This window comes from Sinohyriopsis cumingii, unplaced genomic scaffold, assembly GCF_028554795.1.
Source record: "Sinohyriopsis cumingii isolate HCF-2022 unplaced genomic scaffold, ASM2855479v2 utg000349l, whole genome shotgun sequence".
Lineage (NCBI taxonomy): Eukaryota > Metazoa > Mollusca > Bivalvia > Unionida > Unionidae > Sinohyriopsis > Sinohyriopsis cumingii.
Genome location: NW_028315889.1, coordinates 546,698 through 562,744, shown reverse-complemented (window position 1 = coordinate 562,744; position 16,047 = coordinate 546,698). Strand labels below are relative to the sequence as shown.

Sequence of the window (16,047 nt, the reverse complement as noted above, 5' to 3'; positions counted from 1 at the left end):
GTGGAAAGTAAGTACAAGCTAAAATTTCGTGCATATATTATTCCGTATTGTATATTGTTGTTGTTGTAGGGTTTAACGCCATCTTTCAGCACACGATAGGCTATACATGGCGGCCAGTATTAATGGTGGAGGAAGAACCCGGGAAAACCTGGAAAGAACCACCGACCCACGAGAAGCTACTGGCAAGCTTTCTCACATACCCACATTGGCTGAATCCGAGACTCGAACCCACGCAGACAGAGGTGAGATGGCAATGATCCGTAACGGAGAGCGCGTTAGACCACTCGGCCACTCGGGGCCCCCGTATTGTATATACTGTCCGCGATCAGTAACTTAAGAGGTAAGATTTTTAAGATGTAGAAATATTTTGAACACACACACACACACACACACACACACACACTGTTACGTGTTTAGGTTCGAATAAACAGTAACACAGAAAGGGTGAAAACAACAAGCTTTATAAAATTTAACAAATAATTTATTTCCCTGGAAAATTCTGTAAAAATGAAGAAATAAGAATTTACGGTTTCAAGAATCAAATCCAAAAATAATCCAAGAATAATCCACGAATTAAATTGCTAAAGTCCTAATAATAAAATGTTCTACCGAATTAAAGTTCGAGTCCTGCCGAAGAATCAAAGATGGAGGGCGATGACGTAAGCCGTATACTATACAATGTTGTCGTTTACAGTTCCTTGTAAAAAAGACTCCTGTGTTGGAAATCAGAATAAAATTTGTAACCAATGTCTTTCCAAAAATTCTATATGAGCACTCTTCAAATATTTCCAGAGAATAAAGAATTGATCCTTTTGAAATCCAAATGATCTGAAGATAATTAACTTAAAAATCTGGCTACAACAAAGAAAACAACTTGATACCATGTGTAAAAGGCCAAAAACTGAGAAATCTCTCTCTACACATCTCTATTAAAACTAACAAAAGCGTAGTTACGGAAAAACCAGAATTGCGAAATCAAGGGGGATGGGGGTGGATCGTGTTTATGTCACGTACACCAAAAATGACCCTGACGAAAACCAATCCTTTCCTCTGAGAAATAAAAAATAAAAAAACATTGTTTACATCTTAAACGCATGGCCCCATCATGACCTTGACAACAACCAATCATTTTAAAATAAAAATAGAACTTTGTTTACTAATTTTGAATCAAGGTCAGCATCCCCGCCAACACCTGGTGTTTATGAAAGAATGATTAAGGTCAGCCGATTTTCTTGAAAAATATCATCTCCAGTGAATACATTTACATTATAATAGTTTATAATAGAATACAAATGTAAAACTGACAAACAATTAAATTAGAATAAATATGTATTAAATCAGATATACGTACCACCTTCCTCCAGAAAAATGAAAGATTTATAAGATAAAGCTTTTTTTTTACCACAGGCTAATTATACACGAGTTTTAAGGAAAACATAACGAGTACTCTTATGAATTATAAACAGTGTACATGAAATAATACATTTCTATACACGGGAAATTCAGAGATAGCCTCGACCTTAGCATCTATAGGTTTAACTTGTCCATGTCCCACAATTTGTCCTAGGAAAGTTACACTAGCACAACAGAACTCACTTTTAGATAAATTAAATGTCAAACATGCATCTGTGAGTCTGTCAAAGAATTTCCGAATTGTTGCTAAATTTTCTTTCCAGGTGTCATTGTAGATGATGACATCATCGATGTAAGCAACACAAGTGTCTAGACCAGAGGTAATAATATTCATGAGGCGTTGAAATGTACTCGGCAACCCTTTCATCCCAAAAGGCATTACTTTATATTGGTAAAGTCCATCTGGAGTCACGAATGCCGAAATTTCCTTTGCTCTTTCCGTTAGTTGAATCTGCCAAAATCCTTTCAGAAGGTCAAATTTGGTGACATACTTGGCATTCCCGATCTTATCAATACACTCATCGATTCTTGGTAATGGGAATGAATCTGTTTTTGTCACACCATTCACCTTCCTGTACTAAGTACACATGCGGAAAGTTTTTTCTGGTTTTGGAACAAGTATGCGTGGTGAACTACAGTCACTTTTATTGGGCTCTATAAAATCATTCTCTAGCAAATACTGAATTTCTTTTTTCAAGTATTCCTGTTTGAGTGGGTTCATCCTGTACGGGTGTTGTTTGACGGGTTTGGAATTTACAATTTCAACGTCATAGAAAATTGTGTTTTTCCTTGTAGGAACATCTGGAAATAAGTGCTCATATTCAAATAATAACTGCTTAAGTTCATTGCTTTCTTGCTCTTGCAAATGTGAAATTTTCTGGTCCAGATCTTTCATACCTTCTGAATTCCGAAGATTTGTCACTCCAATATCAGTAGAATCGGATGATATTCATTCACTTATATATTCACTGAGTGGGACAGGTACAACTAAATTGCACGTTTAACCTGGCTATCTCTTTCAATATACTGGTACTCCTATAATTTATTTAGATCTTAGGAGCAGTAATATTATAATTAAACTCATTCATTTTCTTCGTAACTTTGTAAGGGCCGTAATATCTAAATTGAAGAGATATTTGAAGAATGAGCAAGAGAGACAGAACTCCATTAATACAAAACTCAAAAATTCTCTCCACTATAGTTCTGTCAAACCATAACGTCACTTCTGACTTGAATTACTGAATGCCAAGTTCAAGCAATATAGGCTGGAAAGTTCCAGACCTAAATTTTGACCCTTGACCTGATTCGATAGAGTTAGAAAGGCCAAAGTGAGTAAAAGACTTTATCTTAGATTTTATATTCCTCAAGGGAATTGTCTCTGGAAACCTTGTTGACGCACACATAATGGTCAACAGGGATTGGTTACCTGACTTGGTCTTAGGTAAGTGACCAACATAATCTTCCATAATTCTGCTGAATGGTTCGTCAAAGGCAGGAAGAGATTGTAAATGAGCCTTGTGAATTTTCTGATTTGGTTTTCCTACCTTTTGACAGGTATGAAAAGATCGACAGTATTTACTAACATCACTTTTGATTTTTGGCAAATAGAAGTGAGTTAAGATCTTGTGATAATTTTTATTGCTCCCTAAATGACCAGCCAATGGAGTTTCAAGGGCCAGACTAAGTATTTCCTGTCTGTAAGGTTTCGGAACTACATTTTGATAGTTCACTGACCACGCGTCATCAGCAGATACCCCGGGAGGTCTCCATGTTCGCATAAGAATTCCATTATTAATGAAATAACATACAGAACTTCAGCAGCTTCGGTTTCACTAATGGCCTTCTGAAACAAACAGGAAATCTCAGGATCTTATTCCTGTTCAACGACAAGTAATTGTCGTTTATCACCCTGATTAGAAAAAAGAGAATGAGTCGTTAAAAGAAGATCACTGTGATCAATACCTTCTGATTGATCCAAACAAGGAGTGAAAGTGACCTCATCAAAATCATGACCAATACATGTGTCAGTTAAAGGAATACTGATCTTATCAACATGATTCTCAAGAGCTTTCTTTGCCATAGCTCTGGTAACTGCACAAGCAGGAAAAACATCAGTGAATTCATTTTCAATTGGATCGACTTTCTGATCCAAGCAAGGCTTGTCAGTTACAAGTTAACCACATCATTGTCTCCAGCTAGATCGTTGCCTATTAATAAATGAATGCCCTCAACGAGTAAAACAGAGACCGTTCCGACTGTCATGCGTTCTGAAACTAAGTCTGATGACAAATTTACACAGTGGAGATGAACATTAACAAAGCCGCACTCTACCCCCTGAATAAGAACACTATCATTAGAGGAAGACTCCTCAGATAGAGGCAAAGTACCTGACAATAAAAGACTGTGAGAAGCTCATGTGTCCCTTAAAATATTAATAGGGGTGGGTTTGGCCAAATCACCCAAGAGTGATATAGAATCCTTCGATATGAATGGCTCATAATTCTCCATAATAAAATCAGACTGGGGTTTATTAGACCCAACAAATGTATTGCTTTCAATACGTGACCGTTACCTTGACCTCTTAGAAATAAGAGCATTTGGAATAGGTCTTTCTTGATTCTGATGCCTATTTGGCAATTTGTAGCAATCAGAAATAATGTGTCCTTTCTTCTTGCAATAGGTACACGTTGGAAGATACAAGAATCTAGAATCAAGTTTCTCCGAAGTTTGATTTTTAGAAGTTGTGCCAGTTTGAGTTTTAGAAGGGTTTGTATTAGCCTGAAATACATTTCTGCTAGAAGACTGTTGAATAGAATTCTTATTTACAAAAGGAACTTTATGAGTTAAAGCATACTCATTATCAGCACGAGCAGCATTTTCCAAAGTTTCAATCTTGTGCTCGTCAAGATGAGTCTTAATGTTACTATGGACACAGTTTTTGAACTCTTCATGTAATACAAGTTGTTTGAGACTTTTAGAATCGTTTTCAACTTTATTGGCTCAGCACCATCTATCAAATAACTGCTCTTTTTCCCTAGCAAATTCAACATGAGTTTGTCCAGCTTCTTTTCTATAGTTCCTGAATTTTCGCCTATATGGTTTAGGGACTAACTCATAACCCCTTAAGATGCATTCCCTTTACCGTATCATAGCCACCACTTTGGTGAACTGACAGTGAACGGTAAAGATCACTAGCTTTACCAACAAGTACACATTGTAATAATTGAGTCCAATGCTCCCTTGGCCATTTCAAATTTTCAGCAACCTTTTCAAAATAAATAAAATATTTATATACATCTCTTTCTCTAAAAGGAGGCACTAATCTAATATTCTTTGCAACATCGAAACTTAAATTTGCATTTTAAGTATGAATGTCCTTTTCACTTGCCAGTTCCATTTATTTCATTTTACATTGATATTCCCTTTCTTCCTTCTCTCTCTCCTTATCTATTTGTTTTTCTTGTAACTGAATTTGCATCTGTTCTTTTTGCAATTCCATTTGTCTTTCTTTCTCTCTTTCTTGTCTCTCTCTCCTCTTTCTCATGTTGTAACTGCATTTATTTTTCGTGTAATTGCTTTTGTTCTTTCTCTTTCTCCAATTTCATTTGTTCTTTTTTTTACCAGTTGCAACTGCAATTGCATTTGTTTTTCTTCTTTATCTTTCTGAAGCTCCAGCTTCCTCAACTCCAATTATTTCATTTTTGTGGCAGAGTAGGATACAGACTTACTGAAAGACTGACTGAAACCAAAACACTTTTATCCAAAACAATCTTTTCTGCCAAATACTAGACCAAAATCTATTTTATGTCTTGTTTCGTTAAGGAAGCTTTTACCTCAGATATACGTAACACACACACATCTCTTTCGTATTGAGGGGCACCAAGTGGCCGAGTGGTCTAAAGCTCTCACCGTTCCGGATCACTGCGATCTCACCTCTCTCTGCATGAGTTCGAGTTTGATGCTCGGCTAACGTTGGTCGGTGGTTCTTCACGGGGTTTTCCAGGCTGCTTCCTCCACCAGTTATATTGGCCGCCATGTATAGCCTATATTGTGCTGAAAAATGGTATTAAACTCTACAACTTTCGAATTGACCGACTATAGCGCTTATAAAGTTATTTCAGGGAAGTGCTATAAACAGCAACTCAGGCATGCCTAGACGATTGTAAGATGTAGGACTTTGCATTAGTGTGGTTGCTTCCCCTTTTCCAGTCATCAAGTGTGTGTAATTTAGAATTTAGATATGATGCCTGCAGTGTGGTAGTCTATAGTGATGTCTAGCACTGGGACATCATGTCCCACCAAGTCTCATAATTCTGACACCAGGCCGACTAATCCTAGCACTAACCTGTTAATGTTGATCGCCAAGCGAGGCAGCTGTTAGTAACATTATAATACATCTTTTGGTATGACTTGGCTGGGATTCGAAGCTGCAACCTACCGTATCCGAGGCGGACGCTCTAACAACTTAGGCCAGTGAACAAGAGCGATACTACTACTACTACGACTAAAATCGTTATCCTGTGATTGTTAGACATGTCGAATATATTGAAATATTTAGTAGAAAAACGGTTTTTCTATATCAAATAAAAGCTATATGAACTTCTTTGTTTAAAGATTTTGTCGTGCTAGTGAAAAATATCAATAATTGTGGAAACTTGCGCTGACAATTAATGCAGACACATACATTTTATGATGCTGAAGAGTGAAAACGTTACAGTATAGCTTTGGTCGTATTATACACATGGGGAAATTCCCCTTGCCCCATACGAATAGTCTTTGGTGTTAACGACAAGGTCATCTGGCGTGCGTGGATCGTCAATAGTTTCTTTAAGTCCACAAAAAATCACTGAAGAATGACATTTGGATGAAATATTATTTTTTTGGCGAGATTTGTTTTAATGGAACAAGTTCATTATCTTTACTTTTCGTAACTCAAACCGACACTGTCACATGACCCAAGCAAAGTTTTATTCATAACATAAATTCATGAGCTTACAAGGTATACACGGATGATTAGATTGTGCGGTGTTTGCATACCAGCATTCAGTATCACATTATTTCCACCGTATAACCTGTCATCCGCGATTTTATTCTGTCAAGAAATGCCTATACGACCGCTAGCTGAACCACGTAGGTTCGTTGTTATCACTTCGATTTTATTATATGTGTCAATCATTAGCTGACAATTTTGTTTCAGTAGCGACATGAGATGATAGGATGATGAAAATTTGACAAAACCCTTTGTCATGCGCCCCTACGGTATTATTTCTAAGGCCGGTGGAAATATGGATAGCTCCAAGCCCCCAGACAGCAATGCCTACGGTATAGGTGTATAAAAGACTCAATGTGAAAGGTATAATAATTTAATAAATATCAATGTATTCAACTATTTCATCTACAGTTCCTCAAATAATGTTTTCGAGAACAAACAGTGACCGATTCCGTTGCCAATTACTATCCTCATATGAAATTACAGTCTTAAGAGAGTGTGCTTCCTTTCGGTGTTGATTCTGTTATTCATCTGTCCTCTGGTATTTCCGGTACCCTGGACTCCGTGCTCTCCTTGCACTTCCGGAACTCTCTTACACGCTTCCTTCCGGTACTACGCCGTCACCCAACTGCTTACGTCACGAGAGACCTCCCACGTGGTCTGAACATGTCTTACTTCTTTCCGATTCTCGGGTGTTGCCTCTCGCACCCACCCGGAAAGCTTCTTGTGAAATTAAAAGAGACGTATAATCTGGGCTTCTTGCTATAATCCGAGGAAAATTAACCACACTCTCACAGACTTTTCATCAAAATAATGGCAAATACATTATCAGGTCAATTCACACACAAATCTAAATATTCCATACACGCTTGGTTCTCCAATAATGGTAGTATAACAATAACAATATTATCAACGATTTCTGGTACGTGCATACACATCCCTAGTTGTTAACTTCTCGATATAGTAAACTCTCATCAACATCAACAATCATACGCATTTCCTACCCTACGAATTATAAACGACACATAAAATATACAAATACCTACTTATGTGTGTACAAGTCCAACAATGACTAACGTTGCATAATTCATAATCTCTCTCTCTCTCTCTCTCTCTCTCTCTCTCTCTCTCTATATATATATATATATATATATATACACACACACATACACTAACAAAGCAGTACAAGTTCTAACTCAATTCACTAGTAAATTCTGTCATACATTACTATGCAACATAGCAAATTACACAATCCAACAATCTACGTATGTTAATCTTCCATTTTTATAATTCGCTAAACATTGAAGAGTCCATTTGTAATAAATAATAAAGCACACAATAATGCAATCCTACAACAGCTAGTTATAAAAGCGAGACGAATTCGGGTGAAGATAAGTTACCTCAAGAAGCCTTCGTTCACAATCCAACTTAGAATTTCCCTGAAATTCCTTTCCCGTTTTTTTAACGAGCGCAAAACTTCTGAACTCGAAGAACAGTGTAGTGTTTCCCAACTTCCCTATGATCAGCTCTCGCTCCCAAACATGCACTAATGGAAAAATGGAGTTAGTCAAAACAAATTGCTTATTGAGAGTCCGCCCAAGATTTGAAGCTCTCGGTCCCAATTGGCTACGGCCTGGACTCTTTGAAAGCTGTTCTTGAGTAATTGACCTATCGCCATTTGTCAACCATTCTGCTCGATTAAACAATCAGTGTGTTCTATTAGACACACATCCAGGCACTGTTTACGTCCGCCATTTTCCTCCGACAAGCAGCTTTTGGCGATATCGATCCGGCTATTTTATATATTTACAAATTTAGCAACGGTTTGGCAATTTCTTGATTCATAATGGTGAAGAAGTGTCGGAGGGGGTGGGGGTGGGGTGGGGAATGGCAATTCTGATAGTCGTTACCCAGATCGTCAAAATGGAGGAGTTCAGTTATTCTATTCCCGAAACCAAGACGCATCTTGGAGAAGTGCAAGCAATTTGATATAGGCGTGTGGTTGGCCGCACGATCAGCTGAACATGGACACAGCTGATGGCAGTTAACGCATGTTTGTTTGTGCATATGTATGTAAAAAGCCTGTCGTTTGTTAATTTAATATAATTTAATATAAAGAAAATAGAACCTTAAAAAACCCAGAAAATCGATTGTGTGTGGAGCAAGCACTGGCCCTAAAATAGTCAGAAAATCGATTGAGTGTGGAATATAACAAGTACTATAAAGTGTATCATTTTAAAGTTTGAACAATAACATTTTATTGTTGGTTTGACTCATAAATAATGTATCATTCTCTCTATCTGTCAGATACTTCAGCAACTCTGTATTTTTAGTCATCTAACTATAGGTATGGAGTATACTAGATACTCTTGAAGTAAATTTCTTTCAAGAAGAATATGTTTACTGATTTACTCAAATAAAGCACATCATACATATTTTCAGCACTTCCTGATGGAGTGTCCATATATATATATATATATATATATATATATATATATATATATATATATATATACTCACACGATAATACCTGCGAGATTTCATCCATAGAAGAGACCCCCGTCTGAGCCACCGAGAAAAAGGTGGAAAATTCTATCTAATGTTGCAAACGCGTAAGTTGGAAATTATTATGGAAAAATATGCTTAGTATATCAAAGAGAAACTAGTACAATGAGAGAGAGAGAGAGAGAGAGACAGAGAGAGAGAGAGAGAGAGTTCATGAAGCATGTGCATTTCAGTGAGGATGAAATATTTTTAACTGTATTCACTATTGCATACTATATACGTTCACTATGTGGCTTTATATGTTTGGAGGAGTGTCAGTGGACCGAGAGAGGAAGGAAATAAAGTCAATAGATCAATATGCGTTCTGCTGTGTGTATACAGGTATGTCTATATGCATTCTACTGTGTGTATACAGGTATGTATATATGCATTCTTCTGTGTGCATACATGTATGTCTATATGCATTCTGCTGAGTGTATACATGTATGTCTATATGCATACTGCTGTGTGTATACATGTATGTCTATATGCATTCTGCTGTGTATACAGGTATGTCTATATGTATACTATTATAACTATTCGTTTTTTAAGAGGCCTGCAAGGCAAATTTGCACCAGTGACTAAACACTGGCCTTGCACTTGAACTCAGTAGTTATGATTCCTTTTGATTACAATTTCTCTTCCAGTCTTCTCAAGAAATAGTGTGTCCTTCTTCTCATATGACTTTTAGGCATCATCAATAGTCCAGTCACGTGTAGAAAATGGACATTTCACTTCGAGAACTACAGACTGCCCACCTTCAAATATTTCTCCATCTGGTGATGCACCCAAGAATGGAAATAATGGATACACATTGAACCAACAGTCATGTACAAGATTATTTGTCTTCTTCATGTACATAGTTTTTGCCACATTTTCACTGCTAATACCATAACTTGTGGAAGCTGATTTAAATACTTTGGCTCAAAAATACTATTCAAGAATGTATCTGTCATACATGCGTTTCTTAGCATAAATCTTTCAAGGTTGGATGCAATTATTCTATTTTCTCTCTCCTTGTACCACTGGTCACAAACATTCTGGTTCCTTTTGTTCCTCTATATCGATATGGCTTTTTCCTCCGATAAGGCTAGACTGGACCACTTGATAATGTTTTCAAACACAAAAGAAGGTATCTTAATATCTGCTTTTGTTTGGAAAGTCAAGATCTCAGCAGTCTGTAAGTTTCTGTCCTGGAACTTCTACAGATTGTATTAATATGAACTGAAAGTGGGCAGTTGAATAACTGGCATAAATGACTAAGCAAACTGAAAATTTAGGTTGTACAAATTTTGTATACATTGAAGAATAGCTGAAGAGGCATGCTTTCTACTTTCAGGCGTATCAACATTTGATCTCCTTGCTTTGGTTGCAGAGAACAGAGCATTGACAGAGAAACGTGCGCAGCAAGTACTTGTTAATGAAGAACTGATACGTGAAAGTACAAGAGTGGAGGAAATAGGAGATAAAACATGTCTAATGGAGCAAAAATTGAATAAATGTACAGTAGTAGCAACAGTGAGGGATAGCCATGTGAAAGATAACATACAATAATATACCTGATTTATTTATGAGCAAATTATGAACATTTTCAAATTCCTTGTGCCAGATGAATTTGAAACACTCTTAGCTTCCCAAGGACTATAATCAGCATTCAGATCATGCCTTAGGAGGATCAAATGTTGCTGACACTAATTAAGTTAAGCTTGAATTTTGACTTCAAACACTTAGCCAATTTGTTCCATGTATCACAACAGGATTCCCAGAATGGATCAACTACATGTTTTACAGGTTTGGTTCAGTTCCCATATGGCCTGACAGAGAAGTGTTGTTGCAACAAATGGCAGTAAAATTCAAGGAGGACTTTTCAACAACCTTTGTATTTTGGATGGTATAGAACGCAAAGTGGAAAGGCATAGTGCCCTGAGAAGTCAGAGTCAGTGCTATTCTGACTACAAGTCAGCAACAACTCTTAAAGGCCTTGCTGGAATTGATCCAAGAGGATCTTTCGTTTATATATATATATATATATATATATATATATATATATATATATATATATATATATATATATATATATATATATATATATGTTGTTTTCCGGATCAGTTTCAGACAAAGAAATTACTACACAGTGTGTTTTGCAACCATTATTGCAACCGTTGATGGATTGTGGAAAACTGCAAAGAGGTGATGGGGTGATGGTAGATAAAGTTATTTTTTAAAATTCAAGATGAAATTGAAAAACGTGGGCTAAAACTCATAATACCCTCATTTGCACCAGGTGGAGGTCAGATGTCAGCAACAGACGCAAATTGACCAGGAAAATTGCCACACACCGTGTCCATGTGGAACGAGCAATCTCTAGGGCAAAAACGTTTAAAATTATCGATATTGACTGGACTTGTATTTATTTGCATGTGTGAATCAGATTTGGTTTTGTTGCTGTTTCTTGGCTGGCTTTATGCAATTACTTATTCAAGACTGACACATGGATATAAAGCGTGTGTGTGTGTGTGTGTTTTCTTATTTACTTTCTCTGTAGATTATATTTATTATCCCTAGATTATCTGATAAGCAGAAATGTTTGATTGTAAGGTGACCCTGGGATGGTTCCCCTACCCATTGGTCAACCTATTACGGGGTTAATTAAAAAAAAAAAAATGGTTCGTAGGCTACGAATCGACAAAATAAAAAATAAAATAAAAAAAAATAAAATAAAAAAAATAAAAAAAAAAAATAATTACCTAGACGACTGATCTTAATCTGTGGGCCCTGTTCTGTCTGTATCGTATAATAAGGAGAAGTCACAATTTATGATAATGGACAACTGTTTAGACCTTGTAGAAATGATACGTCAATTTCCCGCAGTTGTATCTTCTGTAATTAAACCTAGAAAAATGCATATTTAAGCATCGTAAATAATTGCTTAAATGCACTGATACAAACATGTTTTTGACAGAAGAAAAGATTACTCTTTGTATAACTATTAAGAAATAAATATAAAAAAAATCGATAAGCTTTTTTCATTTCTATTGTTTATATGAGTTTATATGCACCAACAAACAACAAATGTAAAAATGTTTTATAACCTATGTTCTTAGATCAATGCAGCAAATGTCTTCCGCTTACTGTTTATCTTTCCTGGTTTTGCGATGACCATAGTCGAGACTGGCTTGGCTTATATCTTTGCACCTCTCGGTTTGTCCCATTGCTGAGGCAAACTTGTGCATGATGATTGTGCAGGTATGTCTTTAAATAGTTCCAAAATCCAGTCTTTGAGGATCATTAAAAATGCGAGAACATGGGCACACTGACCAGAAACTCTGAAAACGTCACAATAAGAAAAAATGAATCTGCTAGTCTGACAAAATGTGATCGAAGGTACCCAGATCAAAAAAGAGCACATGAAAGTCAAACTGTATAAACATTGTCTATTGCAGTCTAATTCATGCTCCTTTTGTAATTTTAAAACTTCAACAACAGTAAGAATAAATTTTAATATATGTATCAGTGAAATTGAAACATAAATATGCCAAATAATAACAAGGTTTCCAAGTCCACATACTACACAGGTCTGTACAGACTGTATTGTACATGTACAAAACATACATGCATATAACATTGAATCAGCTGATCGACAACACAGACACATTATTATCAAAACCAGAATACACAAGATACTCCTGTCTAAAAGGTAGCCAATATATAAAAATAGATAATCGAAAGGGTTCTGATACTTACCCCTATTAACAGTCACTCGTTTCTTTGAAGTATCGTTTGCTATGATCGTTTTATGCGATTATTCGCTCATGCGCTAACTCCGAAATATCCTGCATTTTACTAGAATTTCTTCATTCCGATACTAAAAAACTTCACATCATCAACGTAGGAGCCTTTACTAAATGCTCTCGCTTTTTATCTTTGTCTCAGTGTTGTTTGATATGGCAAATATTGCTCACCAATATCGTCTGGTATATCTCTTTGCGTTATCACGCCTGCCATTTTCACAGAATGTTTGTCAGAGGTTAAGAGATTGTTAAATCACGTGTTCGGTAGGCGGAGCGATCTACCTTCTCGCGTAAGGTCAATTTCTCACTTACATGTCGCACTGAAGTCCCGGTCGAGACATCGCTGACTCAAAGCAAAAAAAGTGTCCCAACATAGAATTCCTTTTGAAGTAAGCCGCGACCAGGCCCTTGCGTGACGGTTACACAACCGACAGGCAGTTTCTCTGTTCAGCATCGGGTGCTGTCACTACGAAGGAACTATAACAAAACATGTGTATACATGAACCTGAACATCAGCAAATTTTCTCACAACGTGACGACCCTACAAAAGTAGTCGGAACCATGTGCAAACATTCATTTATCGTCAAAGTTTACATACTGAACTGGAACTGAAAAAATGCATGGTAAAAAAGAAAATCCAGGATACGCCTTCGTTAATATGTCACTTTGAATCATCAACACGGCTTTCACGTGATGCTGAGAAAGATCCAAATTGTCACCATATCGGGTTATTAAAAAGTAGAAGGATATATTATCCATGATTAATTTTTTGATTGCCAATTTGAGCCAGAACTGTTTATTGATGCCATATTGGAAATAAAGAGTGTTTAATTTACTTGTTTTACAATGGAGATGTTGATGATAGAAGTAAAAATACAAACAACAAAAGACCTGCCCCTCCACAAGAAAACAAACACAAAACCCATAAAGAGATACTGATTACTTCGTACTACTCTGATTGAAGTACTATTGCTTTTATTGTAAAGGTCGGCTTAGAGCCTAATGAATGGATGAAAATACACTTTGGTGCCCGTTTGAAGTATCTTACCTTTAGGCACATAGGAAAAGTGTATGAACACGCAGATGACAAAGTTGTCTGCTTCGCTTTCTATCTGTCTCTTTCTCTTGTTACGACTTTATGGTATTAAACCAAGTAACAGAAAATGGTGAAAACCAACAAGTTTTATAAAATTCAAGATATAATTAATTTTCCTAAAATACACGGTGAAAAATTAAAAATACCATAGAGTACGGTGAATGAAATCCTAAATAGTCCTAATATTTCTTTCACAAGTCCAAAAATATCGAGTATTCCAAATGACTTTTATAATAATCCAAATGGAGTTCATGCTGAATTTCTAGTTGCCAACCGGTCAGGAATTAGGTCATCCTGGTTATCAAGAACTCATGCCCTGATGTAAAAATCACATGATATTCACTTGGATCAAAAGTAAAGCTCACTGCCTTTGAAATGTACCGGATGTAAGAATGACGTAATCTTAAGGAACACTCATAACCATAAAAATATTGATATTTAATATGGTAATTTGGTAAATGACCACGACAATTCATAATCATGAATGGTCCGTGAACAACTCGATAGTAGGCTATTCAGTTCTTGTTATGATAGCGAATGAAATTATATTTTTCTTCAGGTGAGAATTACAGAAATTCTTTTAAAGAAGCAAAAGCGCTATCATTGATTTCTGCGATATATTGTCATGTATTTTTCTTAATGTCAGGGGTTTCATGATGCGTTTCTAAATATATATTGTAACTTATCTTTCCGCATGAGAACATTTGTGTACCAATCTGTGCATCAATTTACCTGATCAGATTGACCAGATGATGATATCAATACCCAAAGGTCCATGTAATAGCCCGTACAGTGCCACCAGAACACATGTCGCTATGCAACATGGATGTAATCTGTCAGAATTGTTTTCCCCATACACAGTGTTGCACCTTCAATTCCTTTGGCAAGTGAGACTTTATTCCTCTTATCCAAAAAGGCAAAGAAGATAATTGTAAGATATCATAAGTGTTAAACTGTTTTCTTTAATTGGACTGAGAATGCTCAGAAAGTATATGTCTGATGCAGATATTTAGAATGTTCAGTGTTCATGAAGGTTCAGTTTCATAACTTACATTTCAATTATTTGGAATGGAATAAGGTAAACCTTGAATGTTCTAACAAAAAATGTGACAGTGTAATATATTTCAAAAGCTTTATTATACTATAACCTATTTAGTCATCAGTAATTTTCATTTTCATATGTAAAGTTATTAATTTCAACAATTAAATGCAGATACAGATTTGCCATTAAAATAATTATTATTGCATGATCATCAGCAATATGTTCTGCTCATGTTTCGTTCAGCGCTTCATATCTATTTTATTAAAAGAAAGATATGCTTTTGAAAAATATATATTCCTGACACTGGTGAAAAATAATAACGCTCAAAACAACACCAATATGTCTAAAAAAAGCAACATATTCACAAAACCTTTGCAAAGATTCTTACGTGTATATTTTCAAACTCTTAACTCTATTGATTCTAAAAAAGAAATTGAGTTGCCCTGTTTGGAATACCTACATAGAAACTGGCCGACATCTTGCTATCTATCCCGTTGTCATTTCAACACCTTTTTGTTTGGAACAAAACAGCTAATATTAGTAGTAACCTGTTCAGATTATTCCTGTTTCATCATGTCAACTTGACTGATAAAATAAATAATCTACCATGTAATCGGCTAATGTAGTAATTGTATACATAGCTTTAAAGTTGACCCGATTGAGATGACCGATACGAGTCTGCATGTGTGCATCATGAGTTCCAGCTGTGAGTATGAATGTTCTACATACTAGGACCCTTGGATATCTCCATTCGCACATTGAAACTTAGATATGGTCTTTCAGGAAACCAGTTTATCACAGAGTTGGTACACTTTACAAATAGTATGTGCAGTTTCATATTTTGTTTCTGACAACATGTTAAATATCAATTCATGGGATTATGATTCGTCCAAATAAACTGATGAAATTCTTGCGAATTATTATCTTTACTGATTGGTTGCGACCGTGGGAAAATGTAATTATCCGCCTTCAGGAACGTTTTGATTTTGCTATTTGTATTAGCTTTTGGCAGCCATTTTTTCGAATCCACCACCCAAAGGAATTATGGGAAAAAAGACACGACTGTCTGAATATGACCTATTTACCCTCACATGGGTACGTTATGTCATGCGTAGAAAATCATGAGCTGACAAATGGCGTTAAAATCCCAAACAGTAACAACAACAACAAC

At 36.1% G+C, this 16,047-nt stretch overlaps 1 pseudogene; it reads left to right on the top strand.

Annotated features, from left to right (window-relative positions):
- Positions 1-9,545: 9,545 nt before the first annotated feature.
- Positions 9,546-11,953, top strand: LOC149774300 (uncharacterized; annotated as a pseudogene).
- The last annotated feature ends 4,094 nt before the right edge of the window (positions 11,954-16,047 follow it).